The 15,347-nt window shown below is 33.7% G+C and overlaps 1 protein-coding gene across 3 annotated transcripts in view; it reads left to right on the top strand.

Annotated features, from left to right (window-relative positions):
- The window catches only part of SUPT3H (SPT3 homolog, SAGA and STAGA complex component), a 498,445-nt gene that overhangs the window by 106,807 nt on the left and 376,291 nt on the right, over positions 1 to 15,347 (top strand). The window lies entirely within an intron of this gene.

The following is a 15,347-nucleotide window of genomic DNA, read 5'->3' as shown; positions in this document are numbered from 1 at the left end:
CTTCTACACTCTAAGACTGTATCACCTTTCGTCTTTGTATAAATGTTTACAGATTTATTTTTAGTTTGTCTTTATCACTGGATTAAAACATCTTTGAGGACATGGACTGTGTTTTAGGATTTAATTTCCATTACTTTGGTGAGCACAAGATTGTGCCTGGTAATCGTAGGTAGGTGGTTAATAATTTGTAAATAAGAGGGAAAAGGTTGTGACTTGGGTTTTGTTGGCATAATGTAAAATGTGCTTGTCATTTGATGTTCCTTTCTTCTGCCTCTGGGCTTGTGCTTGTCAGCACTTTATGATTGAAGTCTCTCTTTGCAATTTGAATAAACACCTAGCTTCCTATTTCACTTCTTTCCTTTTTTTTAAAAAAATGTTCATTTATTTTTAAGAGAGAGACAGAGCGAGAGCACCAACAGGGGAGGGGCAGAGAGAAAGGGAGACACAGAATTTGAAGCAGAGAGAGAGAGACACAGAATCTGAGCTGTCAGCACAGAGCCAGAAGTCAGGCTTGAACTCACAAACTGTGAAATCATGACCTGAGTGGATGTTGGAGGCTTAACTGACTGAGTCTGTTCGGACTGATGCAGAAAAATGTTTCAAATGCTGGTAGCTACCTGCTGCAGGCCTTTACCTCAATTGCCAAATAGAGTGGGACTCCTTGTTTTTGTTGTTTCTGATGATAAATGTAGTATGTGCTCATTTAGTGAAAAAGCAGATGTCAAATATTTTTTATAAGCCCAAAACACCAGTAAACCCGACATTTCAAAAAAATTCCAATTTGGTGTATATTTATGGTGTAGGTATAAGTGTGTGTATGTGTGTGTATACTTTCTGTTTTCAGTGCTTATACTTAGTTTTGATTGTGAGTTGGGGATGGCATGGGGGTATTTGGAGAAGTAGATTAACTAAAATTTAAAAATTGTTAATTTATGCTACTTTGTGAGAGTGTACTTCAGACTCCCCAGCAGTGCGTGATGATTGGGTAATCAGCAAATTATCACTGAGTACAAAATATGCTGTGACTTCTAGAGCTCCACTTGTACACCACCCAGACAAATTCTTGGTGTTTTTCCTTAATCATTTTAAAAGATAGAGGTATTTATATTTTCTTATTGAGTTATAAGAACTCTTTATTAAGGGAAGGTCTTTAAACCTTTGGTTTTTCTATTACAAAAATTTTTAGTTTATTATTTGAAATAAATTTATATGTTTATGACATTATTTTCATCCAGAGGATTTTAAATCTATATAAGTCACGTATAACAGTCTTATTTGTGGTTTTCTAGCTTTGGTCTCATAGTTGGTGAATTCTTTTGGTAAGAGTGGTAGTGAGACGTCCTCGCCTAGCTGATAAGAGTAGCTTGTTGAAGAGGGCAGGTTCCTCTGTCGCATTTCAGCTCCTTTAATGCTTAGCAGACCTTGAGCAGTTCTGTCAGGAATCCTAGTATTTGGAATGTTTTCTTTCTTGGCTTGTTTCCTATGTTCTGATTTTTTCGTCTTCACAACTCTGAACTTTCAATGTCTGTCGTATCACTAAATATAACTGGCATATATGGGTATAGATATAGATATAGATATAGATATAGATAATAGGAAGGCTTGTAGAAAATATTTTTGAACGAATAAACTTCCTGAACTGGTATAGGAGTCACCTCTTCTGGTGTACCTTTTATGATATAGCATCCCTTTCTCTTGTGGGTGACTATCTGTGTTTATACCTTGGAACTCTTAGTCCTTTCTGGGTGTGAACTTCTCTTGGAGAGAACTGTGAAAACGAGAACAGTGCTCGTCATGTAGTAGGAAATAAGTAAATTTTGAACTGAACTGATAAACACATTGAATCTGTTCTTTCATTATTTTGATTGAAATTTTATGAGCTTCACATCATCAGAATCATGTATTCAAATTAAAGTATAGAATTTCTTTTTAAAATTGTATGTAAATCACTTTTGACTAGAACAGCATCAGCTACAGAACTAAATCAGGAGCTTGCTGTCCCTATTAACTGTGATCTTGGGCAAATTAATGTTTCTCAGCCTAATTTCCTGTTTATAAAATGGAACTAATTCTTTGAATTGATGATGCTTGAAGGAGATGTCTCTAGTACAATATGTGGTACTGGGCATTGCCAGGTTTTGTTTTGTTTTAATGTCATTCTTACAGGTGTGAAGTGGTATATCATTGAGATTTTATTTTGCATTTTTCCTAAGGATTAATGATGTTGGGCATCTGATTTGCCATCCATAAATGTTGTGTCTCCTTCAACTTTTCCTCGTTTACTGGATTATTTGTTTTCTTTCTGTTGAGTTTTGTGGGTTAATTATTATGGATAGCAGTCTTTCAGAAGTCTTCTAACATGTGATTTGAAAATAATGTCTCCACATCTATATCTTGTCTTTTTTTCTTTCAACAGCATCTTTTGCAGAGGAGAAGTTTTTTATTTTGATGAAGTCCAGTTTATCAAGCTGGTTACAGTAGGATTCAATGCCCCAAGCAGGCAAAACAATCTTTCTATACAGAGGACATCCCCAAAGCAAAAGTTTGATATGCTAGCCAAGCACCAGCTCTGTAATAAGGCCCTTCTCATGATAGCTGTGTCAGGCCTGCTGTGTTGTCTCTTTCTGCACAATATAGGACTATTCTGTTGTCTGTTTCTTACGTGAGTTTGTGTGTTTTAAGGGAATGGCCCATTTTTTCTAATTTGTCAAAGTTATGTTCATAGATATGATTATAGTGTTCTCTTATTATCCTTACGTTACTTGTGAGTTCTCTTGTGATGGTTCTTTCCACATTTCTTATTTAAATTGGCTAGAGCATTATCAGATTCATTGATCTTTCCAAAGGAATTATTTTCGGTTTCATTGATTTTTCTCTGTTGCTGTTTCATTTTCAATTTCATTGATTTCTGCTCCTGATTATATCTTTCATTCAGCTTGTTTTCAGTTTACTTCTCATTTCCTATGATGAAATGCTTAGATTATTGATTTAAGACCTTCTTTTCTCATATATTCATTTAATGCTGTACATTTCTCACTTAGCACTACTTTAGGTGTATCTAACAAATTTTGGTTTGTTGTATTTACGTTTGCATTTAGTTAAAAAATATATCTTAATTTCCTTAAGACTTTCTCTTTGAATCATGGATTGTTTAGAAATTTGTTTTATAATTTCTTAGTATTTGGGATTATTTTCTAATTATTTTTTATTAATTTCTAGTTTATTCAAGGTCACAGAAAGTATTTTGTAAAATTTCAGTATTTTATAAGATTTATTTTATAATTTTGTGGTTTGTATGCATGAATTTTCAATTACACTTGATAAAAATTTGTATTTCATTGTTAAGTGTATAATAAATGTATTATAAACATCTTTTAGGTCAGGTTGTTTCATGGTATTGTTCACATCTTAAATATCCTGCTGATTATCTGTCAACTTGTTCTTTTAATTCCTTGATAAAAGGATATTGAATTGTCCATATATATATATTTGTCTGTTTCTCCTATCAGTTCAGTGAGTATTTGCTTTATGTGGTTTGGTGTTCTGTTGATAGTTGCATACACATTTAAGATTGTTATGTCTTCATGATGAAGTAATGTTCTTCATTATTCCTTGTGATTTTTCTTGTTTGGAAGTCTATTTTGTATGATATTAATTTAATTACTTTTCCAATGAATGTTTGAATGTTATATCTTTTTTTTCATTCTTTGACTTTTAACCTATCTATATCACTTTAGTTAAAGTGGCTTAAGTCTTTTTGTTGCCTATATTTACTTAAATGGACTAGGAAGAAACTTGTATTTTTGTATTTATAATTGAAGTAAAAAGAAATGCTTTGGAATTAATCAGGAATTGAGGTTGTTACTGAATTTTTTATTTTAGGATGTGGTTGTAATTGGACCACAGTGCCCAGGATAGTAATAAAAGAATCAGAAAACTCTTCGGAGGGCAGTTACCAGGTTATCTTTTATGAGGCTTGGTTACAGACTTTGGGTAAAACTTCTTTTAGCACTCTTCATCCCTGTGGATCCTAATCACAATAAGCATTATCATTTCTCAGGCTCAGAACTGTTTTGATCACTGACAATTTGAATACAGCAGAGGGCTAACAGCATTAATCAATAATATCTAGATATTTTGGGGGCATGACTTTTTAGTAGCAAATAGAAGTCATGCGAAATTCGCACCTTGTCTTTTTCTCTTGGTAGTCTGTAGTTTCTTTTACATTACCATAAAAATAATCACATTAGATCCAGCTCAGAGCCTGTGTCTGCCTTTATATCTTTTCTCTTTCATTTGTATTTCTGGACATTCCATAAATTTTGTGGAATTAATTTTTCTGGGAACATGTACACAAATAACAAGGATGTATTGTAATAGAAATATTCCTCTGTGTGGTTGTAGAAATGGAACTTTAGACTATCAAATCTTGTGCATATCTCAGGCTTGCACATCAATTGTACAGGGTAATAACTACTCTGGTCTTTGTCTAGAATTTTTATCAAGTCAGTTTACAAAGTAAATTATCTAGTCTTTCCTTAGATTATCTCATCCTTTCAGAATGGCTTTAAATACCATTGACTTGCTAGTGAAAAACTTACATCTTTAGTCCACACTTCATTCCTGATTTCCAGGCTGTGATGTTGGTTTGCTTCTTATTTGACATCTTCATTTGGGTGTTTAATAGTTTAAAATGATTCCACCAACCAAACATTCTTCTTTTCCACTTTTTTCAGCTCACTTTGATGTCAAACTCCTTAGCATAATTCTTAATTGCATTCTTTCCCTTATTTTCTATATCTGTTTTATCAGCAAGTCCTCTCACCTGTATCTTCAAGATATCCTTAACTCAGGATACTATATTCTGACTTGAGAAGTTTTTGTTTGCTTCTTGTGAGAGTCAACAGAAAGATAGTGGTTAGGATCATAGACAAAGTAGTCAGACTATTGGGTTAAAATTCTAGTTTTACAGTATTACAACTGTGTCATCTTTGTCATGTTTTAAAATCTGCATGTTTCAGTTTCCTCATCTCCAAATAGGGATGTAGTACTTACATAGTTGCCATGAGAATTAAAGAATTAATATTTAGAATATTCTTAGAAGAGTACTATGTATTTGTTAGTTAAAAATATACGAATCCCGCCCAGTCTGTTTTCTGAGGAGCAACCATGTTTTATTTTAAAAATGTAAACCTTTTTCTTTCATTCCTATACTCAGAAATATTTTAGTGGCTTCCTGTTTGACTGTAAAAATCAAATTTCTTACAATATCTTTCATGAGCTGATCCTGTGTCCCTTGGGATCTACTTCCTGCTTGTCTTGCCTGTGCTCATACCATTTTAGCCACACTGTCTTTTTAACTGTTTCTTAAACATAACAATCACATTTCTACCTCAGACCATCTAAAACATTTTCCCCTCCCTTTACTACTCTTTATTCTCATACCCCTTTATTTTCTTTTATAGCAGTTATCATTATATGAAATGCTATTTAGCAACATATGTTTTTTGTCCTTTTGTTTATTTCCTATCTTTAACACTAGTGTGTAAGGGTCCCCAGAGTGGAAACTTTGTACGTAACTCCTAGTGGTTCCAACAGCTCTTGGCACATGTTAGAACTTCCTTAAATATTTATTGAATGATTGAGTGAATGAAGGAATGAAATAAAATTAAACAGATTGTCTGCATTCATTCCCTGGACAGGGCAGCCTTGTATATCTGGGAGTTCTTGCTCAATGCCAGTTTAAAATAATCATAGATGTTTTAGAGTTGGAGGAGACATTTGAGATAATCACATTTCATCACTGTTTTTAAAATTAAAGAGAATGAGTAGAGACAGAGTTAGGAAAAGTATCTACATCTTATGACTGTTTGTTCTTTTTACTGTAACACATTTCCTTCCTGAACTACATCGTGATAGTGGTGGTGAGGCTGAGATCTAAATTCAGTGTTCGGTTTCACAGCAAATAGTAGCATCATATTTTCCTTTTTATTTTAAATTCACTTTGCTTTTTATCTTTATATCCCAGTAGTAGTAAATATGATTTCTTTATTTTTAAGAGTAAATGCATTTCATACTTTGGAGAAAGTTTAACCATGTAACTGGTAATTCTAACCTAGTTGCAAGGTTTCCTCTTCTGATCTTAGGTATATATATTAACAAATTATTTTGATAATATTTTCATGTCAGCTTATCACTTTAACACATTTCCCTTTGGTGATGAAATAATCTTTTGGAAAAAATTATTTGAAATTTCTCAAATAGAAAAGTTTACATTTTTTTTGCTGAATGTTGTATCTTGCATATCTGTTTTGCCCTGTCTTAGTTGTCATACTTTATCATCAAAAGAAGTCACAGGTGGAATACCACGCTTCTGGATCTTCATACAGGAAGGTGATTTGGAGCCATTGTACTGTAGGGATTGACAGATTGATAAGAAGTGTAAATCTTGTTGTGGTCTGTTTTCTTGTCTGAACTTTACTTCTCTTTCTTGTGTTTAGACAGGTTGATCTCTTGATCTCTTTCTTCCAGCCTTGCCCTCACAATGAAACACTTTGTGTTATAATAGAGTGCATTATAATGGGGTTTCAGTATAAACCACTTTATAGTTTAGGTTAATATAGTGTTCATTAGTTTGGAAGTTGATGGTGGTTTCCTACTTGTGAATGATTGTGTTTCAGAAGTTCACTTTTATTGGTCACAGACCTTAAATGTAGGAGCTAAAACTATGAAATTCTTAGAAGAAAATGGGGAAAACATTGACAATGACATTGAATTTGGCAATGATTTCTTGCATATTGACACCAAAAGCAGAGGAAACAAAAAAAAAAATAGATGAATTGGACTTTATCAAATTTAAAACTTGTGTGCATTAAGGAACACTATCAAGAGAACGTAAAATCACCCCACGGAGTGGAAGGAAATATTTGCAAGTCATATATATGATAAGGAGTTATTATCCGGACTCTATTAAGAATTCCTACAACTCAACAACAAAGAAAAAAAGCAATCTCTTTAAAAAAAGGGCAAAGGACTCGAATAGACATTTCTTCCAAAAAGTTGTAGAAATGGCCAATAAGAGTATGAAAAAATGTTCAATATCGTTAATCATCAGAGAAATCGCAAATCAAAACCACGGTAAGATACCACTTCATACCCATGGGGATGACTATTACCCAAAAAATAACAAAAACAACAGCCCCCCCCCCCCCCCGCCAAAAACAGAAAATAACAAACCTCGGCAGGAATGTGGAGTAATTGGAATGTTTGTGCATTGCTGGTAGGAATGTAAAATGGTGCCGTTGCTGTGGAAAATGGTGTGGTGGTTCCTCAAACATTAAAAATAAATTATTATTTCTAAGAAGTTACTCCTTTTTCCTGATAATATTTGGGTTAGTATCTACAAACTTGTTTCTCAGTAGTGCTACCTGAGTGTTCAAGGTTTCATAAGAGAGTTTATTCTGGTTTTTTGGTACTTGTGATGGAAAGGAAGATACATATTTATGGAGGATGTGATACAATTTGTTTTTTTACCAATTTAAATTCTATAGATATTACAGTTCATTAATATTTTGAAATAGGAGTTTTTAATTTTTAGCTATTCAGTTTAAAATATAGACTCATTAAAATTCCTTTATTGACTCAGAAGAAAGATCTGTTTTGGCTATGTGTGTGTGTGTGTGTGTGTGTGTGTGTGTGTGTGAGATTTTTTTTTTAATGTTTTATTTATTTTTGATACGGAGAGAGACAGAGCATGAAAGGGGGAGGGGCAGAGAGAGAAGGAGACACAGAATCTGAAGCAGGCTCCAGGCTCTGGCCTGTCAGCACAGAGCCCGACGTGGGGCTCGAACCCACGAACGTGAGATCTGACCTGAGCCGAAGTCGGAGGCTTAGCCGACTGAGCCACCCAGGCGCCCCTGTGTGTGTGTGATTTTTATCCCTTTAAGCAATTTAAAATATTTTATTTGTAATTATATATAAAACCTTTGATGATCTTTGTTACAGGCTTTCTTCCTTGTGTTAATTTTAATTGCTTCTTCTTCTCTTTTTCTAATCTAAGATAATTTCTGTGTCCTTTTTTTAAATTCTGGAGACAAATTCCCAAGGGAGATATTTTCATATTGGGGAGATTAGGGCAAATTTTGTAGGATGCCTGACTTATTTGGCTGTTCTATTTTATTAAGAAGGGCTTTGTGTCATATTGAAGTATAGGGGTTTTAAGAGATTGAGACTGTTTATACAAATTCATTGTACCCCAGAGGAGTCTCCAATCAACAGAGATCTCCTTGGAGAACTTGTCATTTAGCTGAAGAAAATTATAAATTGAACATAAAGGTGTAGTAACCTGATACCTACTTATAAGTTGTTTATACTTTCAAAGTCTTCAAGGATAATAATTTTAAATTGCAATGCTGTAGGGATAATGATTAAGTTAGGTAAACAAAGAAAAAATATTATATTTCCACCAAAGACTTAAAAAACTGTTGATAATTATTTACCTTGAAAATAAGTATTCAGCCTAGTAAAAAGTAGTAAATTGAAGTTTTTTTCCAACCATGTTGATGTGGCTTACCAAAGAATTAAATAATTTAAAAAACCGAACAAATAAAGATTATTTACTCACGAATACATTTTATTCAAGAATTTAATATACATAGGCGACAGTTTAAAAGAAAACATTTGGGACTTTATAGCTTTAAAAAGAGAATACTAGTTACAGTATCATAGCTGATTTAGCATTTGGTACATATGTAGTGAATATCTTCCAAGGACTTACTGCTCAACAATTCTTTGTATAATAAGACTTCCGAGACTGAGTTCATGTAATTTTTTTTTTTTTTGGGTAATGTATCTGAATCTCACAGTAAAGGGAAACTATTTGGAATGTAATTTATCATTTCAGCCGTACTCTTCTAAAAGATTAATGGGAAGGTAATCCATTCTCCCTTTGGGTAGCTGCTGCCACACTGTAGCACTGGGGGACAGTGTAGACCTACCATCAGTCTGAGATTCGGATGGAGGTTTAGCCACTTACTAGTTGTGTGTTCTTAGAATAGTTGAGGTCACAGGGCCTCAGTTTTCTCATCTTCAAAATATGGCTGATAATTCTATCAATGGTAAGAAGGCTGTTGAGAAAGATTAAATGACATAATACATATAAAAGTATTTAGAATGCTATTTCTGGAACAAAGTACTCAGTATGTGTCAAATATATTTTTGATGTGGTATTTTGATGTAGCAGAATGCACAGCTCATACCTCATTCTGTGTATTACGTGCTAAGGAGGCAGTATTACCTCTCAGAATGAAGAACCCAGCTAAATCGGAAAACTCTTTTAGTGTAAGCTGATTTATAGTTCTCCTGGGAAATATAATGAGTTTAAAGGCTTTTAGCCGTAGCATTGATACAGAGTCCCAAGAAGTTAATTAAAAAAAAAGTTACTTCAGTGAAAATGATTATTGGAATAAATAAGAATAATTAAAAAATGAAACCATTAATACTTAAAATAGCATATTTTCTTTTACAGTTCACAACTTTTATGTAACAGGAGGTCATGATTTTGATTTTATGTATGATTATTTAAAAAAAATTTTAATGTATTTTATTTTTGAGAGAGAGAGATAGAGACAGAGAGAGACAGAGCTTGAGCAGGAGAGGGGCAGAGAGAGAGAGGGAGACACAGATCTGAAGCAGGCTTCAGGCTCTGAGCTGTCAGCACAGAGCCCGATGCAGGGCTTGAACCCATGAACTGTGAGATCATGACCTGAGCCAAAGTCAGATGGTTAACCGACTGAACCATCTAGACACTCACCCCTTTAAAAAGATTTGTTTAATGTGATTATTTTAGATATTAGTATTCATCATGGCATATTTAGAGTGCTTAATTCATTAATGTAAATAAAATGCTTTTGTGCAGAATTATTCTCTTGATGGTGTTATAATCTCAGCCTGTTGGTAAATTGATTATAAAGAATCTATTTTTGGAAGATGTATTAGGGTTCTCCAGAGAAATAGAAGCAATAGAGTGTGTGTGTGTGTGTGTGTGCGTGCGAGAGAGAGAGAGAGAGAGAGAAAGAGAGAGATGCGTGCGCGCATGCACACACACACACACACAAATACATACAAATACATATAAAGAGTTCATAGCACTATCAACAATAGCCAAATCATGGAAAGAGCCTAAATGTCCATCACCTGATGAGTGGATCAAGAAGATGTGGTATATATACACAATGGAGTACTACATGGCAATGAGAAAGAATGAAATCTGGCCATTTGTAGGAAAGTGGATGGACATCGAGGGTGTCATGCTAAGTGAAACAAGTCAGGTGGAGAAAGACAGAAACCATATGTTTGCACTCATAGGTCTAACAGGAGAACAGGAGAAACCTAATGGAGGACCAGGGGGAGGGGAAGAGGGAAAGAGAGTTGGGGAGAGAGAGGGACGCAAAACTTGAGAGACTACTGAATACTGAAAACGAACTGAGGGTTGAAGGGGAAGGGGGAAAGGAGAGGTGATAATGGAGTAGGGCACTTGTGGGGAAGAGCACTGGGTGTTATATGGAAATCAATTTGACAATAAACTATTAATAAAAAATAAAATAAAGATTAAAAACAAAATAAAACAAAACAAAAAAGAGTTCTAGTCTAAGGAATCTGCTCAGGTGATTATGGAGGCTGACAGGTACGGCTGGAAGCTGCTGGAGAACCAGGAGCAGCTGAGGTTTCAGTCTGAAGCCCGTCAGGCAGGAAGGGCTTTTCTACACTCAAAGCCTATTAGGTGGGAGAATTCTCTATTACTCGCAGGCCTGCTGAGGTGCAGGAGGCCTGCCCACATTGTGGAGGGCCATCCGCTTTTTTTAGTCTACCGATTTTAGTGTCGCTTATTATCCAACAACACCTTCAGAGAAACATCGCAAATTATTTTGAAATATCTGGGCATTCCCCAGCACAGTCAAGGTGACATATAAAATTGACCATCCCAGAAGGGAAACGGAAAATAATGAAAGCAAACTCTTTTCACTTCCGGTTTCACTTCAAGACCAGCTGGAAGACAATTTAATTGTAGAGGTTATTCCTTCGTATGCGCTATTGCCATGGCATCGCTCTTATTGTGTGTTTTCAAATTGTCAAAAGTTTATTATGTACTTTAAGTACATAGACACTTTATTCTGCTTTAGTCTTTTCTTCCTCATCCTTCTTATTTTGATAAAAAAGATTTCTTACTTTTTTGGAATATGGTTCTCTCTCCCACTGAGTTCCACCATCCTATCTGAAAACATTAGCTGTATTACCCTAAGTGCTTTATATATTTAGTGTGTTTTCTTACTTGTCTTTGCAGACAGAATGTTAGGGTGAGGAGTAGTTAGTGTTGAGTTGCTCAGTGAAGTATCCAGTACCCATGTTTGTGTCCTTTTTAAATTTTCTATCTTCGTCTCTCATTGTTCATAGCATAAAGCTGTCCAGTGGCTCTGAGTATTATCCTATCTTCTGGAAAACCTATTGTGTTCTGGGAATGCAACAGGTGTTCAGTTCATCTATCTCTTCTTAATATAGAAGTTGCACATTTGAAACATAAAATGGAAAATGAAACCCAAATACAGATATTTTGGGAGGAGGGAACCTTAGAACCTGTCTAAAACTAGCAGAAAAAGCTAATTGAAAATGTGTGAATTTTAATTTTTTTATTATAATCGTTTATTATTTTTAAGTCTTAAACTGTGAAGGGATAAGCACACTAACTTCATACACTTAAGGGATTCATCCAATTAATTAATACATTACAAATACTGGGTTTCTGAAAGAGTTTTTTTCATAGGATATCTAGTATAAATTCTTTTTCTAAATTATTTTAATTCTAGAAATTCTCCTGCTATAAAAACATCGTTGTCTCCTTAATTATTGAATTGTCCTTTAAATGTAATAATAGTATGAACCTATTTTTATGATGCAGAAGCTTTGGATTCTGGGAGTAACTGTGGATAGAGAAAGTTGAACTGTCCTTGGTTCTCAGGTTGCTCTATTTTTAATAGCGTTTTCTTCCACTGTTTCCTTTTCAGTTAAATAGGCTTGATGGTAGTGTAAGGAGAGTATTATCAGTATTCTTTCACCTCATAAACCAAAAGTCACTACAGAAATTATAAATTTGAAAAATTAATAAACCTGTTTTTCCAGCATATTTAGCCATCATGCAGACTTACAATTTATTTTTTTCCTTTACTTGAGTAAACAAGTTTATATATATAAAATATATAGATTCATAGTGTATACCCAAAGATGGCAGGAAACTATTTAAAACCAATTAGCTGCATTAAAATAGAAATATTTTTCTGAAATAAAATTTATAGTTTTAATACACTCAATTCAAAGATATCATTTGCTGAATTTGTCATATCTGTTGTAAATGTTAGAAATAATATGTAGGATTATTGAGAGGATACATTTAATTAATACATGGAAGGGGCATAGCACCTGTAAGTTCTCAATAAATCTTGTACTTTTACATATCCAAAGATCATATTGATATTCTGAAGTTTTGTGAGGCTGACAGTGTTTAGGTTAATTATTTTATCCTTAATGATTTTATAATCCTTTCCCAATTGTGCTAAACATTTTGCTTCATGCTAGTCACCTTTTAACATAGAATAAGAAGGGGTTTAATTGTGTATTTTAGTTTTACTGATAAACCACCATGACTGTAGGGGAAGGTCGGGGGCTGGGGGAGGCTGTATGTCTTTGCATTTTTGGGGAATGTGTCTGATATGTGGCTGGGTATTGTGAAGTTTTCCTACATAATTTATTTGTGATGAGAATGAAATTTACTGAAATTGTATCTTTAACTCCAAGTGATTTCTGTTAAAAAGAGGATTTTTATTATGCATTCTTTATGAAGGGCCTGAGACAAACTTTCAAGACATTATAAGGATTGAAAAAAATTATACTAGTTAACTACCTACTCAGTGATGAGGAAGAGGTAGATAGAAGAAGAAGAGAGATCAGTAAATTCCAACCTGCTAATCTCTCCCTATGTGAAATAAAGGTAGAAACATTTTTAAGTCTTAATTTTAATAGATGTTAAGAAATTTAGTAGAGGTCACAGCTGAGGTCAATATTGACAGTATGATATAACAGCTTTCTGTATGCTTTGGTATTGAAACTGAACCTTGAAAATGAAGGCATATAAGAAATTCCATAAAATGTAGATTAAATGGCTTACCTGTTTTACTTGTTAGTAAGAACACACAAATCCCATCTCACAGTGTAGATTGTTAAAAAAATATTTAAGAATAAATCGGTAGGAAGTTTTATATGTTCAAAATGGTCCATAATTATAAGTAATTTATTTGCTGTTTCCTCATTCAAAATTTATTGTAATGATAATGATAGTGCAATAGGAAATTCTGTTGCCTTTATTAACGCTGTATAAAATCTGTTTCGTGTAGTTTTAAATGACCTGTTTTATCCCTGTGTGTCTTCTTGTCAAATCATAACATATCAAGGTTTAATTTTTTTTAGATTAATTGGTACTAAGATGATATACAGTGTCAAGTGCCAGTACTTTTTCTTTTTAATAGTAACCTCTGTGTGTGGGTGGTGGCAGAACCACACAGAGAGAAACATTCTTTAAGCATGTCATAGTTTGTTCTGCTCAAACCATGAAGTACTGTCGATCCTTTAATAATCCCATTGAGAGAATTTCATGCTACTTAGGAGGAATACTTACGTTTGGGTAACGACATCTTTCAGTAAACTATACAGTGAAGACAGGAAAGCTTCAGAAACAGTGAATGGTAAGAATGATGTTGATTAATTTTAAGATGACATGTTTCCATTTTCCAGCCGTACCTTGGAGATACTGGTGGTTTTGTTGCATACCACTACACTAAAGCAAAGAGCACAATAAAGCGAGGCAAATGATTTCTTTTTTTGGTTTCCCAGTGTGTATAACAGTTACGTTTACGGTATATTGTAGCATGCTAAATGTGTAATAGCATTATGTCTGAAAAATGCATACCTTAGTGAAAAAAATACTTTATTGTTAAAATCTATTAATTACTGTATCACCAAAATCATCTGAGCTGTTTGTGAGTTGCAATCACTGATCTCAGATCACCATAACAAACATAATAATGATGAAGAGGTTTGAATTACCAAAATGTGATAGACACAAAGTGAGAAAGTGCTTTTAGAAAAATGATGCTGATAGATTTGCTTGATGCAGTTTTGCAACAAATCTTGTTTGTGAAAAATGCAGTGTGTGTGAAGTGCAATAAAGCTACCGCAGTGAAATGAGGTATGTTGGTGTTCGGCGATGTATCATGTGTGATTTTTAATTCTGTGAGTGAATTCTAATGGAAAAAATACCACTTTTGATTCTTTGTGGAATTTGATTCAGTAAATTTGTTTTTGTTAGATTATCAATTGTATGACCTAAATTTATTATGTATATTTAATACATTTCAATTCAGATACTTCAGCATAATTTATTATGATTTATGTCATTTAATCTCAGTAAGTATGTTATGTCTAGCATGGTAACTTGTAATTTAATATCATTCAATTAATATTTTAGTAATGTTTTTGATTAAGAAATTTAAAATAAGGGGCGCCTGGGTGGCTCTGTCAGTTAAGCATCTGACTCATGAGTTTGGCTCAGGTCATGATCTAATGGTTCATGGAATCGAGCCCCATGTTGGGCTGTGTGCTGACGCAGTGGAGGCTGCTTGGGATTCGCTCTCTTTTTCTCTCTCTGTCTCTGTCTCTCAGAATAAATAAATAAACATTAAAAAGGGAAATTTAAAATAAACTTTGAATTTTGAGCTTTAAAGTTCTTAAAAGAATTCTAACTTTGATTATATTAATGCATTTGTGCAGTAATTGCCATAAATGCATTTTTAAGGTTACGTTAAAAATACTAGTTAATTTATACTTCACTTATTCAGAATTTGCTAGAATTTGAGATCACCTACAACTTAGCTTTATTTATGTTTTAAGAGGGAAAGATAAATTGATCATATATATAAAATTAACATGGTTAATCTAATTAAGAAAAAATTAGTATTATAAATAATTGATATTCTCCTTCTATGATTCTGATACTCTGATTGGAATTGTTAGTTTTATATAAAGTTAGTGAATCAGACCTTATTGGACTTTGGTAGTACTATGTTGTCTCTTTTCTGTTTTGCTGTTTCTTTAAAATTAAACTTGGGCACCCTCTTACACTGTTGGTGGCAATGTAAACTGGTGCAGCCGCTCTGGAAAACAGTGTGGAGGTTCCTCAAAAAACTATCGATAGAACTCCCTTATGACCCAGCAATAGCACTGCTAGGGATTTACCCAAGAGA

This window comes from Suricata suricatta, chromosome 7 (assembly GCF_006229205.1).
Source record: "Suricata suricatta isolate VVHF042 chromosome 7, meerkat_22Aug2017_6uvM2_HiC, whole genome shotgun sequence".
Lineage (NCBI taxonomy): Eukaryota > Metazoa > Chordata > Mammalia > Carnivora > Herpestidae > Suricata > Suricata suricatta.
The sequence above is the reverse complement of the archived record's forward strand: the minus strand, read 5'-3'. Positions and strand labels throughout refer to the sequence as shown.